The 13,742-nt window shown below is 51.3% G+C and overlaps 1 long non-coding RNA gene across 1 annotated transcript; it reads left to right on the top strand.

Moving 5' to 3' along the window:
• Positions 1-4,389: 4,389 nt before the first annotated feature.
• LOC128111494 (uncharacterized) lies at positions 4,390-7,818 on the top strand. The gene is made up of 2 exons (XR_008218662.1): positions 4,390-4,535; positions 6,796-7,818. It is a non-coding gene; the product is annotated as an uncharacterized LOC128111494 (long non-coding RNA).
• The last annotated feature ends 5,924 nt before the right edge of the window (positions 7,819-13,742 follow it).

The following is a 13,742-nucleotide window of genomic DNA, read 5'->3' on the forward strand; positions in this document are numbered from 1 at the left end:
AGGACCTAACACAGAATATTGAACTGTCGGTAGGGCATCCTTCTCCACGTGTCTCTGGGTGCTGGTTAGGTCTATTGGTAGGTCTCCCAGGGTTTACATTTAGTAGCGGCTTCATAAGACATCTATTGAGTCAAAGTGATCTGCTTCTGACGGGCCTAAGGGGAGTTGCTCAGAGGCAGGACCCACCCTCATGTCCTTGGCATGCCTGGCATGGTGCCCAGCTCACAGGCTGTCCATACAAACTTACCTTAGAGGACTTCAGCAATGCTTAACTGAGAAGCCATCTACATTGTTTTCTCTCTCTAAAGAGGTCCCTGCTTGGGGAAAAACTCACAGGTTGTCTTACATAGGGATCATTATTGCTTTTCAAATGTGGAAAGCAATTTGCTACAATCAGAGATTAGCAGGATGGGACCGGAAGCAGTGTGGGAAACATCAGTAGGAGGGGAGAGAGGTCAGCATGTCCTCTGAACTTGCTTTCTGAGAGTGAGAAGGTCAATAACGCAGGACTGTGGTGGGAGCGTTTGAACTTTTAGAGACCAGACGGTACTTTATCCTGCCTTCCAAGTCAGAGTCTATGAGTACACAGCATGGAGGTGTGTACAGATCATCCAGGGAGAACCCATATCGTTCAAATGGTAAGGTTTGATAATATCTCCACCGGTACTCATTACCAGCTTTGTGTAGTTTGCAACTAAAAGTGAGTGAGAGAGAGAGAGAGAGAGAGAGAGAGAGAGAGAGAGAGAGAGAGAGAGAGAACATGAAGCTGAGTAGGTAGGTTCTGGGAGGAGTTGGGGGAGGGGAACAAAATATATTGTGTAAAAAAGTTCTTCAGGGCTGGAGAGATGGCTCAGAGGTTAAGAGCACTGGCTGTTCTTCCAGAGGTCCTGAGTTCAATTCCCAGCACCCACATGGTGGTGGCTCACAACCATCTGTAATGAGATCCAGTGCCCTCTTCTGGCCTGCAGACATACATGCAGACAGAACACTCTACATAATAAATAAATAAATCTTTTTAAAAAAGTTTTTCAATAAAAATATAAAAATTGAAATAAGAACTCTCCTCACTTTTTGTCAGTCATATTTGCTGAGTCCCCATGACAGTCTGTTTTATCGTCATTTACATGTTTATGGGAAGAAACAGAAACACACGAAGCAAACACAAAATGACACTCTATAAAGAAGTACACTAGGTAATGACGTAACGGTCAGGGAAGGCCTCCTGGAGATGGCGCCGGAGCTGACGACAGACCCACAGCCTGGCTGCAGAAGGCAGAAAGAAGAGGCTGGCCGGGGCATAGCACCAACAACCAGATCTTTTCCTGTTGCCGAGCAACAGGGTTGCTGGGCCCGGCAGCACTGGAAGAGAGAGGGAGAAGGCCACACAGAGTGGGTCCCCGAAGTTCCCTGCCATGTTTCTCTCCTTCACCTGTTGTTCGTGTGGAGCAGGGCTTGGTGGGAAGGGGCCTGTGACGGAAGGATGCTGATCTAGACCTGACCTGCCGCTGAAGGACCACAGGACAGGCTTCAGATAAGATGCTTTCTGCCTCGGGAAAGCTACTTCCTGTCTGGCTCTCTGCTGCTCCTCTTCCGCGTGGTGATGTCCGACCACCACAGCTCTAAAAGGCACTGCTACTCCACTGCTCGGCCATTATGAGCCAGATGAAAACAAGATACAAACATAATCTGGTTGTCGAGATTAATTTGCCTGAAGGGACCCAGTACCCCTCCATGTGGGCTGCCCTTTCCTGGGGGGTCTGGGCTGGGCCCCCTCTTAGAAGAAGACTGTTTTTTCCACATCACGGCTCTTGGTTGCTGGCTTTCCTCACGCCAACAGCTGGTCTGCAGCTGTCCATCTGCTGGCCCGGATCCAGGCTGATAGGGATGGCTTGGCAGCCATGGGGTTGCAGCTCCCCCAAATCACCCAGAGTCTCCTTAGCAGTGGGCCACTGCCTAGCACCTTCCCTCACTGACTTAATGTGACTAGAGTGTGGATTTTGGCAGGTGAACACCATGCACCAAATTCATGTATGGCAACCAGGGGACCACCCAGCCCCGAAAAGCTGGCCCACCACACTTCAGGGTGAGCTCTCTGCATGCCTGAACTTGTTTTTCCTGGCATTGTAAAGGCCACATGCTTTGTGGCCTCAAGCGTGAGGCGTCTATGCGGGCTCCTTTTACACAGTAAGGGGAGAGAGAGAGATAAAGAGGGCTATGTGGGAACAGAACCATTTATAACCCATTAAACTGCCTGTCCTGATAGACACCCAGCCCCTCCTACATGGAGTAATGTGTACAAGATGTGTAGCGCTCCAGGCCGTCCCAGCAGTATGATCTGGCCAAGGACTGATGTTCTGAATCACCTCTTAGGCAGTGCTGCTTGCTAATTAATACCAGGGACAGCTTCACAGCCCATGGAGAACAGAGAAGCCAGGAATCCCCAGGATGAGGGGAGGATTCGCCAACGCCCTTGACTCTTTATGGAGTCACCCCACAACTACCGCACGCCTCTCATCCAGACAACACTCCTAGTGCCTGGAAGTACACTGCCTATGAACTCAGTCTAGTCTGTTGGAAAACAGCTTCTAGAAAGTTCTTTTCTCAGGGAATCCAGACTTGGCATCTATAAATCTTCACTTTAGGGCCCTTACTAGAGGGTCAGCTAGAGTGCCGTCCCTCTTACATGAGAACCCTTTGTTGTTGGAAGACAATCCTCCTGAAATGACCCAAACTGTGTGAGACCCTCAGACTTCATCTCCCAGGACCTTCTTAGACAAGTAACTTCCCGAGTGCGCGCTGAGTGGCCCAGTGAGGAATCCGGATGAGTTCCAGGCTCATCCTCAGTTTGTTCTTTCGTGGTGGCAGCTACCAGGAACTAGAAGGCCTCCCTCTCCGTCTCAGAGTAAGCACCCATCAAGGGCCCAAGTCCATGCTTGCACGTTCACACCTACACTCGTCATTTCCTCTAATGGGTTAACAGGACTACATTAAATTCTTGGACACTAAGAAACAGCAGCCTTTGTGAGAGATCTGTGCTTCAGGTGTGTCCAGAGGCATCTTAGGCTCTTAGGCTTCAAGCAACCAGGAAGATAAGCCCGTCTGGGAGACTGAGGCTGGGATTAGGAGAAATGACATGTGCCCACAGGTACACAACACCCTACCTAGGATTTGGAGCTCTGCGTTTCTGAGGCCCGGTCAAATGCCTTTCCCTTACCTTCAGACAGCTCAGCCAGGCAGGGGGGATGGGACAGATTGAGAATCAGCTACCAGAGACCTGGACTTCGTGTGTTCCTGGGCACAGGTTGGTGTGGCTCTGAGCCTCCACCATGCCTCCTCCCCTCGAGTGCAAAGAGCTGAGTGTTAGTGGACCCCTGCTGTGGGTCTCTGGCACCAGAAACAGGGTGTGACCACTCAGCCTGGGCTTGAGGAAGCCAAGGCGGACAGTGCCTGCTCTACCAACTCTCCTCAGTGCCCGGAAGCCTGAGGGCACAAGGGCTGGCTGCTTTCCCAGAAAACACAGCTCACTGCCTGCCTGTTCTGTCCTTGAGCTCAGGCCCAGTGCCTTCCCGTGACAGGATCCAGGTTGCGGATGGTAGACAGCGGACCTTCCTCCTCCCGTGGCTTCCAAGAGCCTCCAAGCTAGGGTCTGCAGACCAGAACTCCAGGGCTGGTCCCCAGGACACACATCCCCAGGGCAGCATGTGGCTTCATTTAGGTTGGGAGGTCTGATTCTGGAAGACAGGACAGGGGTCACCTCCTCTCCTTGATGAGTGAGTTACTCCAAAATGCCCTCTCTCCAGTACAGGCAGGGGTGAGGGCGGGGGAGGGGGGGCTTGGAGGCTCTCCAGGGGATCCGCTGCAGGCTTCTGACAGGGCGGAGGACACGCCCCACTCCCTGTGGTATGTGAACCAGGCTGGCCTGATAGAATTAACCAGAGGCAACTTTTTGAACTCTCCCTCCCCACAGGGAGCAGAAAGCTCCCTTCTTCTGCTTTGGTGGGGTTAGACGTGTTGTTGGAAGGGTGGGGGTTCTGACTCTGGAGGGATGGCATTGAGAACAGTAGTCATCAGTCAGTCGAAAGACATTTAATCAGGATATCCCTAGGGCACTTGGTTTCTGGTGATCAAGGTCCGAGGGCAAAGAGGAGAATAATGTCCGTTCTCAAGATGGTGTCATGTCTCTGTGTGGTCAGGTGGAAAAGCATGGGCCATGGGTATGGTCCTGTCTCCCTTGTCAGTTTTGAGAGTAACACAAGAAAGCAGCTGCAATCCAGCCGGAGACTGACTCAGTGCTCTTATCTGTAAAATGGATCCTCAAAAATCTGGCACGCTCAAAAGTCACTGGATACCAACGGGCCTTTCCCACTGTGAGGTAGGGTGGGACCAGCTGATGTCATCTGGCAGTTATCATGCTGGCCTGGGACTGAGCCCTTGGTTGTAGCTGCCCGGAGAAGGGCAGCAGTCCGGGGTCGCGCATCCTTCCTTCCCCACTAGGAGGAGCACTTGGCACTCTCTGAGATGCGTGTGCGTGGCAGGTCAGGAGGGCGCGCGGCGGGTGGGGTGGGGTGGGGGACCGTCGGGTCCCCGCTGCCGGGTCTAGCCCTCCCCGAGGAGCTGGACCTCGCCTCTCCAGGGCCCACTCTCCCTCCCGGGTGCTGGCAGGCTCTCAGAGGCAGGAGGAGGAGGAGGAGGAGGGGGAGGGGGGGAGGAGGAGGAGGAGGAGGAGGAGGAGGAGGGGGAGGGGGGGAGGAGGAGGGGAGGAGGAGGAGGAGGAGGAGGAGGAGGAGGAGGAGGAGGAGGAGGTCTGGCTGCCAGGAAGGGTGGGGCTGCCAGACACTGCAGAGCCACAGTGTGACCCAGCCGTCCCGGAAACGCTCCCAACCTTGGCCCTCCGCGAGCACATCCGGCCGGGAGGGGTGTCGGCCAGGCTGTCAGGGGGACAGAGGGTGCGCATGGGATGCCTCCGAGGTCAGGCTGCTGAAGATCACCGAAACGGGAAAGAACAAGCTTGTTTTTATCCTATTCCGGGGGGGGGGGGGGGGGGAGAGGCTTTGTGAAGGGCTCGGTGTGAACAGAAGCAAGGCTTCCCCAGGCTAGCGTGTAAACGATTTTAATAAATTATTTTATTAATTAAATTATTTTTATTAATTAAAAGGAAATAGTCAATGGATATTAAAACTCTGCATCCTGGACCAAATTGGTTACCTACATGAACACTTTTACAACTTGGTGCTTATATTCTCCATTTTATACACGAGAATGCGGAGGAGGCAAGAGTCACATGGCCAAAGTCTCGTTGGTCCCAGCTGATCCTGGATACAAACCCCCCCACTCCCGATTCTTGGAATTCTTTTTTTTTTGAAAGCGGGACCTTAGGTTACTCATCTCTGCGAACTGCCAGTACCCGGTACCCACTCAGTACAGCTGTGTGAGCAGGAGACCGTGGGCATTTGGGAGGGTCTCTTTAGCACTATGGATAGATGTAAAGCACGTGACGGCTTAGAGGTGGGCATGTCATGGGGCCACAGTGAGCCTGGAGCTAAGGCTATGGCTTCCTTCTTTCGGTGTGATTTTTTCCTTTTTCCACCGACTCTGTCAGGGCAAGGCTGTTCGGAGTCACAGGCAGACCCCCTCATCCTGGTGAGGGAGGGTGCGCCTTGTGAGAATAAAGGAGGCCGAACTAAGAGTCCCTTCTGTGTCCCAGATACTCCAGGTCGGGGTGGGGAGAGAGGGGGAAGGTTGAGTGGAAAGACACCTGCTTCCTTTGCTGACATCATTGTGGGAGGCCTTCTCACCAAGTCCTGATGGAGGAGGTGACGTGGACTTGGAAGCTTGGCCTGCTCAGAGCCCTGAGTCACAGGATCTGGCCCATGGACTCGAGAGGCATGGACTCTTGTGTCGGAGCCTCCAAGGATGCCAGGGATGCTTCAGCCTTATGCAACTAGGTGTGAGAGGGGAAGGGAAGGGTACGGACAGGGCTGGGGGTGGGAATCCTTACTCCAACATACCACCTCACCTTCAAGCTACAAGTGGAGCTCAGCTGTCCTTCCATGCCTCCCTGTCCTGCTCTGTCTTTTTGACACTCAGGGCAGAACTGCCTTTCCCGCCCACCATTTTGACCCTTTTGGGGCTGGAGTTCAACAGGTCACACTGATTTAGAACCAGAAGGAATCCATGTAGAAAACATAGCCCGACCCAGAAACCTCAGCAGAGGAAGTGTAGTCATGCAGGTGTGGGAAGTCATGAAGGGTACACAGGGGGACAGCATGCTGGAGGCTGACGAGACAGGAAGCCGCTGTCATTCCAGACTACAGGGCCAGAGAGAAGGCACCGTGGCCAGAAGTCGGGGGGGGGGGGGGGGGGGGGACTACAACCTTGGTGCACATTTCTTGGTAGGACTTGGGCTCTGGGGTAATGTTGCCAGGCAAAAGGAGAGAGACTGCTCCTTATCCTCCTCCTCCTCCTCCTCCCTGGGTCTCCCGGCAGTTGGAGGCTTGCCCTTGGCAAGGATAGTCTGCAAGAATAGAGCCGTGAATCAGAAGGGAGGAATGGAGGATGGGCAGATACGGCCTGGATCTGAGGCAGAACAGGTCACAAACCCATTAACTAGTATCCCTCTAACTCGGGACCAGGTGAGCTGAAAAGCACACCTGCCCCTGAGAGACTGACTGGCCCCAGTAGTTATTCAGTCACCGATAATGCAAATGTTACCTCTGTCCTGAATGAAGTGGGGGTGTTTGGGGGGGGGAAACGGTCCATTTTTGGAGGATGACCTGCTTCCTGCACATTTTTCAGGAGACAGAGCCGTGTCTGGTGCTCAGCCGAGCTCCAGATGCTTTGATGGAGCGTCACGGCAAGCTCTGCGGAGGCGGTACGACAGATTGATTGACGTGCACATGTGGATGACACTGGACCCAATCAGGAGACTGAAGAGTCTCAGCTCAGATGTACCATTTAACTTCGAGCCTCCGGCTCTGCGTTGTCGGCCTTCAAATGGGGACCCTGCCTTTTTCAGGGTTCTGTAGAAGCGAATGACAAAAAAAAAACAAAAACGTGTCAGGGAGTGTGTAGGTAGATTGCTCAGATAAAGGCTTGTGCCTGTAAACAAGGCCCCCAAAGGGGAGCTGCGTGGTTATTATCGTGATGCCCTCTGGGGTGGGCAGCTGTGATCCTCATCCCATAACCACAGAAACAACAAACAAACGGTATTCAAGAGTCAGCTTGTCTACCACCCCTTTGAAAAGAGTTTACTCTTCAAAGCCCTCCAACTCCCTCCTCCTTTACCTCTTTTTTTTTTTTTTTTTTTTTTTTTTTTTTTTTTTTTTTTTTTGATTTTTCGAGACAGGGTTTCTCTGTGTAGCTTTGCGCCTTTCCTGGAACTCACTTGGTAGTCCAGGCTGGCCTCGAACTCACAGAGATCCGCCTGGCTCTGCCTCCCGAGTGCTGGGATTAAAGGCGTGCGCCACCACCGCCCGGCTCTTTTTTACCCCTCCCCCCCCCAACACCTCGTTTCAAAGATATTTTGTAGCATTTTGTCAAGTACCGGGCAAAGAGTGGTCCTACCGGAGCTGGGTCTTGACTCACCTCCCAGCTGCTCCAGTGCTTTTGGGACAGTCTGTGAACATTGCTGAACAGCTCTCGTAACAGGAGGCTCCCTACTTCATGGGACAGCCTAGTTTTCTTCATTCACACTGAGTTCTGCCTCCCTGCCGTGCTTGTTCCGACCGACTCCTGGGATCTTCATGGAGTGAATGCAGCCCCGTTTTCTATGCCACCGCCCTTGAGATGTAGGGAAATAAAGATGGTAGGCCCGGCGAATGTTTTCACTCTCTGGTTTCCGCTTGGGACAGGGAAGCTGTTTTCCATGCTATTAAATGCCTCAAGATGGTGAGATAAGAGCTAGCATGGGCTATGGTCGGGGGTGCCTGGACTCTGACTCCAGTGTCCCCCCCCCCCGGGGTGACAGGAAGCTGTATGGGGTACCCAGGAAGGAGCACACAGGTGGCGGTCTCCAGGTGAGGTGGGGAGTGGGTGGGCTTCTGTAAAGCACAGGGGTCCATCTGTCTGGAGTGTGGCGTGTCTGGGAGGCATGCTCTGGCTTGCTGCCTGGGACCAGCCTGAGCTGCAGAGTCTGGGGTCGGATTCACAGCCTCCTCTGTTCCCGAAGGATCCTTTCTAGAGCTCTCCTCACGGCCTGACCCCAGCGGCCCCGAGAATGACCGGAGTGCAGCCACAGCAACCCTTGCCGGGTGCCAGCTGGACGTGCCTGGCCACCACGCGGGGATGTCAGAGCAGAGCGGCAGGGCCACCCTTCCGCCAGCAGGAAGCCCAGCCGCAAACACTTGGACAGGAAGCCTGTGTGTTGGCCAGCTGAGACAGCTCTGGTTTCTCTTGTGTCTGAGGGTTTGGCCTCTGGGTAGAGGAAAGCGAGCCAGGTGCTGTGGGCTCCGCTGACGGGGCCACGGACTCCCCCTTGAGTTTGGGCTGCGGGTTCAAGGGTGTGAGCCGAAAAGCATCCTCCAAGCTGGGGAGGTGTTTCCTGGAGGAAGGGCGAGGGAGCAGGGAACACGATGTTTACCAGGACGGGGCCAGCTGGCTGCTGCTGTGCTCCGATGCCTTTGTGCTGGCTCCAGGGACCATAGGGTTGATGGTTCAGGCCTCCAGTGCAAACCCAGGCTGGCTCCCATTTCCTGGCTGTCTCTACCTCTGGGAACACACACTGCAGTCTCATGGGGTTGGGATGCCCACGTGTTCCTTCCTGGCTTTCAGGGTGACTCCTCAAGGGTGTCAAGCTGTGTTGTGAGAGAATTACTGAAAATGGAGTGGTTGGCCAGGGACAAAAATGGATTTTGCATGCAGGGCTGACTTTTTTTTACTCCTCTCTCTCTCTCTCTCTCTCTCTCTCTCTCTCTCTCTCTCTCTCTCTCTCTCTCTCTCTCTCTCTCTCTCTCTCTCTCTCTCTCTCTCTCTCTCTCTATATATATATATATATATATATATGCAAATATCTAGAAGGCAGTCTATGCTTCCATATAACCGTCATGAAGGCCCCCAGGATCACAGGACTCTTAGACTTTTCACAAGCCTCATTATCTAGTAAGAGATGTCTGATGTCAGGTACTCAGGTAAGCAGGTTGGTGTAAGGTCACACAACTCAGCAGTGGCAGAGCCTGGGCGACCGCGATGACTTTTGCCACTCTAGAAAGAGAATGAAGAGGTTTCTTTCCAAAATAGATGAGCATCTATCTGAGCATGCTCACCTGGGGCATGTGCTCTGGGCTCACATCCCCGGGGGACTCTGCTTGTAGCCTTAGTCACTTCTGGGTTACCTCGAAGCTCTTTTCTTTTGCCATTTGAATAATCCAGGTTTTATTTGACTTTGTGGTTTTGATTCTGGACCGGGGTGCAGCAACTTTTTCCTATAAAGGCTGCCTGGTAAACATGTTAAGCTTTGTGGGACATCCGTTATGGGTGGCCATGACTCAATTTTTGCTGTGGAGATGTAAAAGTAGCTAGAGATAATACATAATCAAGTGGTCTTAGTCTGTGTCCCAATAAAACTTTATCCACCAAGCAGGCAGTGGGCCAGAATTGGGCCCCCAAGCCACAGTTTGTTGGCCTTAAAACTCCTTCAAACCAAAATTTTATTATTATTACTATTATTATTATTATTTTTAGACAGAGTCTCACATAGGGCAGGCTGGCTTTGAACTCACTATGTAGTTAAGAGTCAGTTAATCCAATGACTGCTAAGTGAACAAATTAGCTTTGTAACAAGATCATTTTAGGTACTACTCCTTGTACTTCATTCTGCCCCCCCAAGTGGGAACAATGCGATGTTACTGTCATCTCCTTGAAGGAATACATAGGCTGGTTTGAACCAGTTCTGCTCTGGTTACTCTGGCAGGTGGCTCATCTTCCTCATCTTTACTCCTCTGTGAAATGTGGGACGACCTCAGCCTCGGAGAACTGCACGAGGATAGTGGGTGTATATAAAGTCTGAGGTTCAGTGGGGAGGGCCCGAGAGATGACAAGAATTGTTACCTGAGAGGAAGCAGTGCCAATACTGAGTCACCGTGTCCCGACAGGTTGGGATCAAGCCTCAGTGTCCTCTTGTCCTGTGGCACAGGAATAGGATGTCATGCGTGAGGGAACTGGGCTCACAGAAGCTTGCAGAAGGCTCCTGTGTGGCATCCCAAACCCACTCCGTCCAAAATGACCTCTTCATCTCCACCGCTTCCTCCTTCTCCATCTCTCTAGGCCCTAAGCCAGAAGCCTTCTGGACCCCCATTGCCTCTTCTCCATGTCCTGCCTGGTTGGGGACATCAGCTTTCTTTCTTTCTTTCTTTCTTTCTTTCTTTCTTTCTTTCTTTCTTTCTTTCTTTCTTTCTTTATTTCTTTTTCTTTTTTTCGAGACAGGGTTTCTCTGCGTAGCTTTGCGCCTTTCCTGGATCTCGCTCTGTAGACCAGGCTGGCCTCGAACTCACAGAGATCTGCCTGGCTCTGCCTCCCGAGTGCTGGGATTAAAGGCGTGCGGTGGTGTCATCAGCTTTCTTAAAGTGGCTGTCTGCTTTTTAATAGGTTTATTGAGAAACAATTCAGACAGCCTGCAATGGACCAGTTTGATGATGATTCAAAGGTTTTCAAGTTTACAACGTTGTATAATCAGGGCTGGAGAGATGGCTCGGCGGTAAAGAGCACTGGCTGCTCTTCCAGAGGACTTGAGTTCAATTCCCAGCAACCACTTGGTGGCTCACAACCCTCTATATTGAGATCTGGTGCCCTCTTCTGGCCTGCAGGTATACATGCAGAGCACTCATACATAAAATATAAATAAATTAAAACAACAACAACAACAACACAAAGTTGTATAATCATTATTGCAATGATTTAGAGCATGTCCATCATCCCTAAAAACAAAATCCCAGAGGTACTGCAGTCCCTTCTTCCTAGCCCTAGGCTACAGTTGGGACTAGCTTACTGTACATCTGCTACTAGAGACCTGCCTGCTCTGAACATTTCATACAAATGGAATTATACCATCTATGGTCTTGGGGTCTAGCTTCTTTCACTTAGCTTAATATTTTCAATCCCCCTCCATTTTGTTGCCCTTATCCATACTTTCACTGTCTTTTAAGGGCTAATCATATCCCGTGACATGGATTACGGACATTTTATTTACCCATTCATGAACTGTAAAATTTTAGTACGCCATTCAAAGAAGGAAAAAAAAAAAGCAAGGAGGAGCTCAAGGAAATCACAGCCCCCATGGGATTTGAAGGAATAATAACTGGACAAAATGGAACAACTGGGCATTGATTTGATGTCCGGGTAAAGAACAATGTCTCAGCAGAGGAAGACTGTTTTCCCAAGCTCCCTCCACACCAGGGCAGTGGGATGAGGACTCACGTTCTCCTGACCTCCAACCCTGTTACGTATCCAGCCACTTCATACACCAGAGTGTGGAAAACAGATGAAGTCCCCAGGGAGTGTGTATTGTTGACATGAGTATGGCCATGTCAGGGACGCCAATGTCTCAGACTTATGGGGATGGCAAGGCTTTTCCTGGGTCAGGCTCGGGGGAACCGCAAGGCTTGTCTTCGGTCCAAGTTTGAAGGTGGACCTTTGGTTAAAAATGGTACATTGAAAAAAGACTGCAGGGTCACCCCCCCACACCCTGCACCCAGCCAGTTCCCCTAGAGACCCTCTATATAGAGACCAGCTAACTCATCTCCTTGTTCATGCTGTGTGTAACAAACACCCCGAATATCTTGACTGCTGGTATGTTTCATCTGAGCGCATGGCCCACTTAAGTCTGTCTTTCTTAATCTCCAGTCGCTCCCAGCCAGGTTTCCAGGACCCTGCCTCGTGGACAGAGGCACCAGGGCCTTCAGGATGTGCGTCCAGGTGAACACAGAAGCAAGGGGGGAACGCATAAGCTTGGTCACCTTAGTTCTATTCTGTGACTTAGAAAAACTATTAGAACTTAAGATCCCGGTGTAGGTCTGGAGTTACTTTCAGAGGATGATTTTACGGACTGGGAGTCACTTTCTGCCACAGTAACAGACACGGAGATTGTCACCTGTCAGGCTGAAAAACTTCCACTGGCTCAAAGGTCTGAAAGTTTCAGTCTGTGGTGGACAATGGTCGCTGTGTGTATGCCATGGTGGGAGCGTGTAGCAAGCAAAAGAAAAAGAGGAAAGGGACAGCCAGAGCCCTCCCGGACCAGTGTCCTGAAGGTGTCTCACCAAGCCACATCTCTTAAAGATGTCATCCTTTACCACATGGGCCTTTGGGGGACATCTATGAGCCGAACTACAACAGACTGATACTGCACCGCTCCTTTGAAATTCTGGATCTCGCTCCACCCCACTTTCAGCCTTCTATGGCCATCAGCAGGAAGGCTGTATTAAAAACTCAAGAATTAAGTGTTCCGGCTGGAAGACACCTCATAACACCTATCCTAGCAGGGCCCACGGAGGGAAGATGACTGCCCAGGAAGCACCTCTGGCAGGGTCAGGCAGCATTTGCAGAACCCCATCTGTCTGCGGTTTTCTAACAAGCCACAGAGACCGCCTCTGCGCATGATGCTGCCACCCCAGGAGACTAGCTGCCTCTCTCTCATAAACGGCTGTGCAGCCTCCCTGCCTTCGAATGTTCCCACTGGCTTCATGCTGTCAGGCAGAGGCCTGTGATTAGCAGGCTGTGAAGTGTGGAGAGCGAAGGCCTGCTCTCCTCTGGCCTCCATACCAGCAGGGGGGCCATGCTCTCACCTATTTTGGGATTCTTCTAAAACAGGAAAAAAAAAAATCTTTGGATACTGTATGGTCAAAAAAAAAAAAAAAAAAAAAAAAAAAAAAAAAAAAAAACAACAGGTGTCCGTGACGGTTCTAAATATAGTGTTCTCAAGCAAGCAAAACACAGAGCTTTGTCCCATCAACAATGCCAGTGTCAGGCAATGAGTCAGACAACTGGCAGGCAGGAATGGCAGGAGACGGACACTTCCGAAAGGTTGTGTCCTGGGTGAGCGTCTCAGAGGGAGGACAGGGTGAGCTGGATGGGGAACTGGGGTCCAGCAGAGAATGAGATGTTTCCAGCAGCCAGGAGTGTGCCCTACAAGTAACTGGGTAGATGGAAGAGGTGGGGAAGGCATGCCACCTAGAAGTCTTCAGTAGACATTGGTAGATGGGACCAGGTTCCCACGGGTACAGAGTAAGGTGGTTGACTTGCCTATCTACCACAGAGGCCACTAGTCCATGTGACATTTTGGTTCTTATTTTTATTTATTTTTTGGTTATTCGAGACAGGGTTTCTCTGTGTAGCTTTGCACCTTTCCTGGAACTCACTCTGTAGCCCAGGCTTGCCTCGAACTCACAGAGATCTGCCTGCCTCCACCTCCCCAGTGTTGGGGTTAAAGGTATGCGCCACCACCACCTGGCGGTTCTTATTAAATGATACTCTCACATGGAGCTGGAAAGATGGAGCAGAGGTTAGGATCACTTGCTCTTCAGAGGCCCTGAGTTCGGTTCCTAGCACCCATGTTGGACTGTTATATGTTGTCTTCTGGTTCCAAGATGTTGCATTCTTGGGGAATGTCCCCATTCCCAAACTTGCTGGTATCTGTCCCCTGTGGCTACAACAGCTGTTTATATTGGTGGGGGTCCCAAGGAACCCAGTTAAAAAAAAAAAGCAACCTTTTTTTCTTCCTAAGTGTAGAAGTAACTTTGAGGAATTGTGACCTT

This window comes from Peromyscus californicus, unplaced genomic scaffold (genome assembly GCF_007827085.1).
Source record: "Peromyscus californicus insignis strain IS unplaced genomic scaffold, ASM782708v3 Scaffold_16__1_contigs__length_79575227, whole genome shotgun sequence".
Lineage (NCBI taxonomy): Eukaryota > Metazoa > Chordata > Mammalia > Rodentia > Cricetidae > Peromyscus > Peromyscus californicus.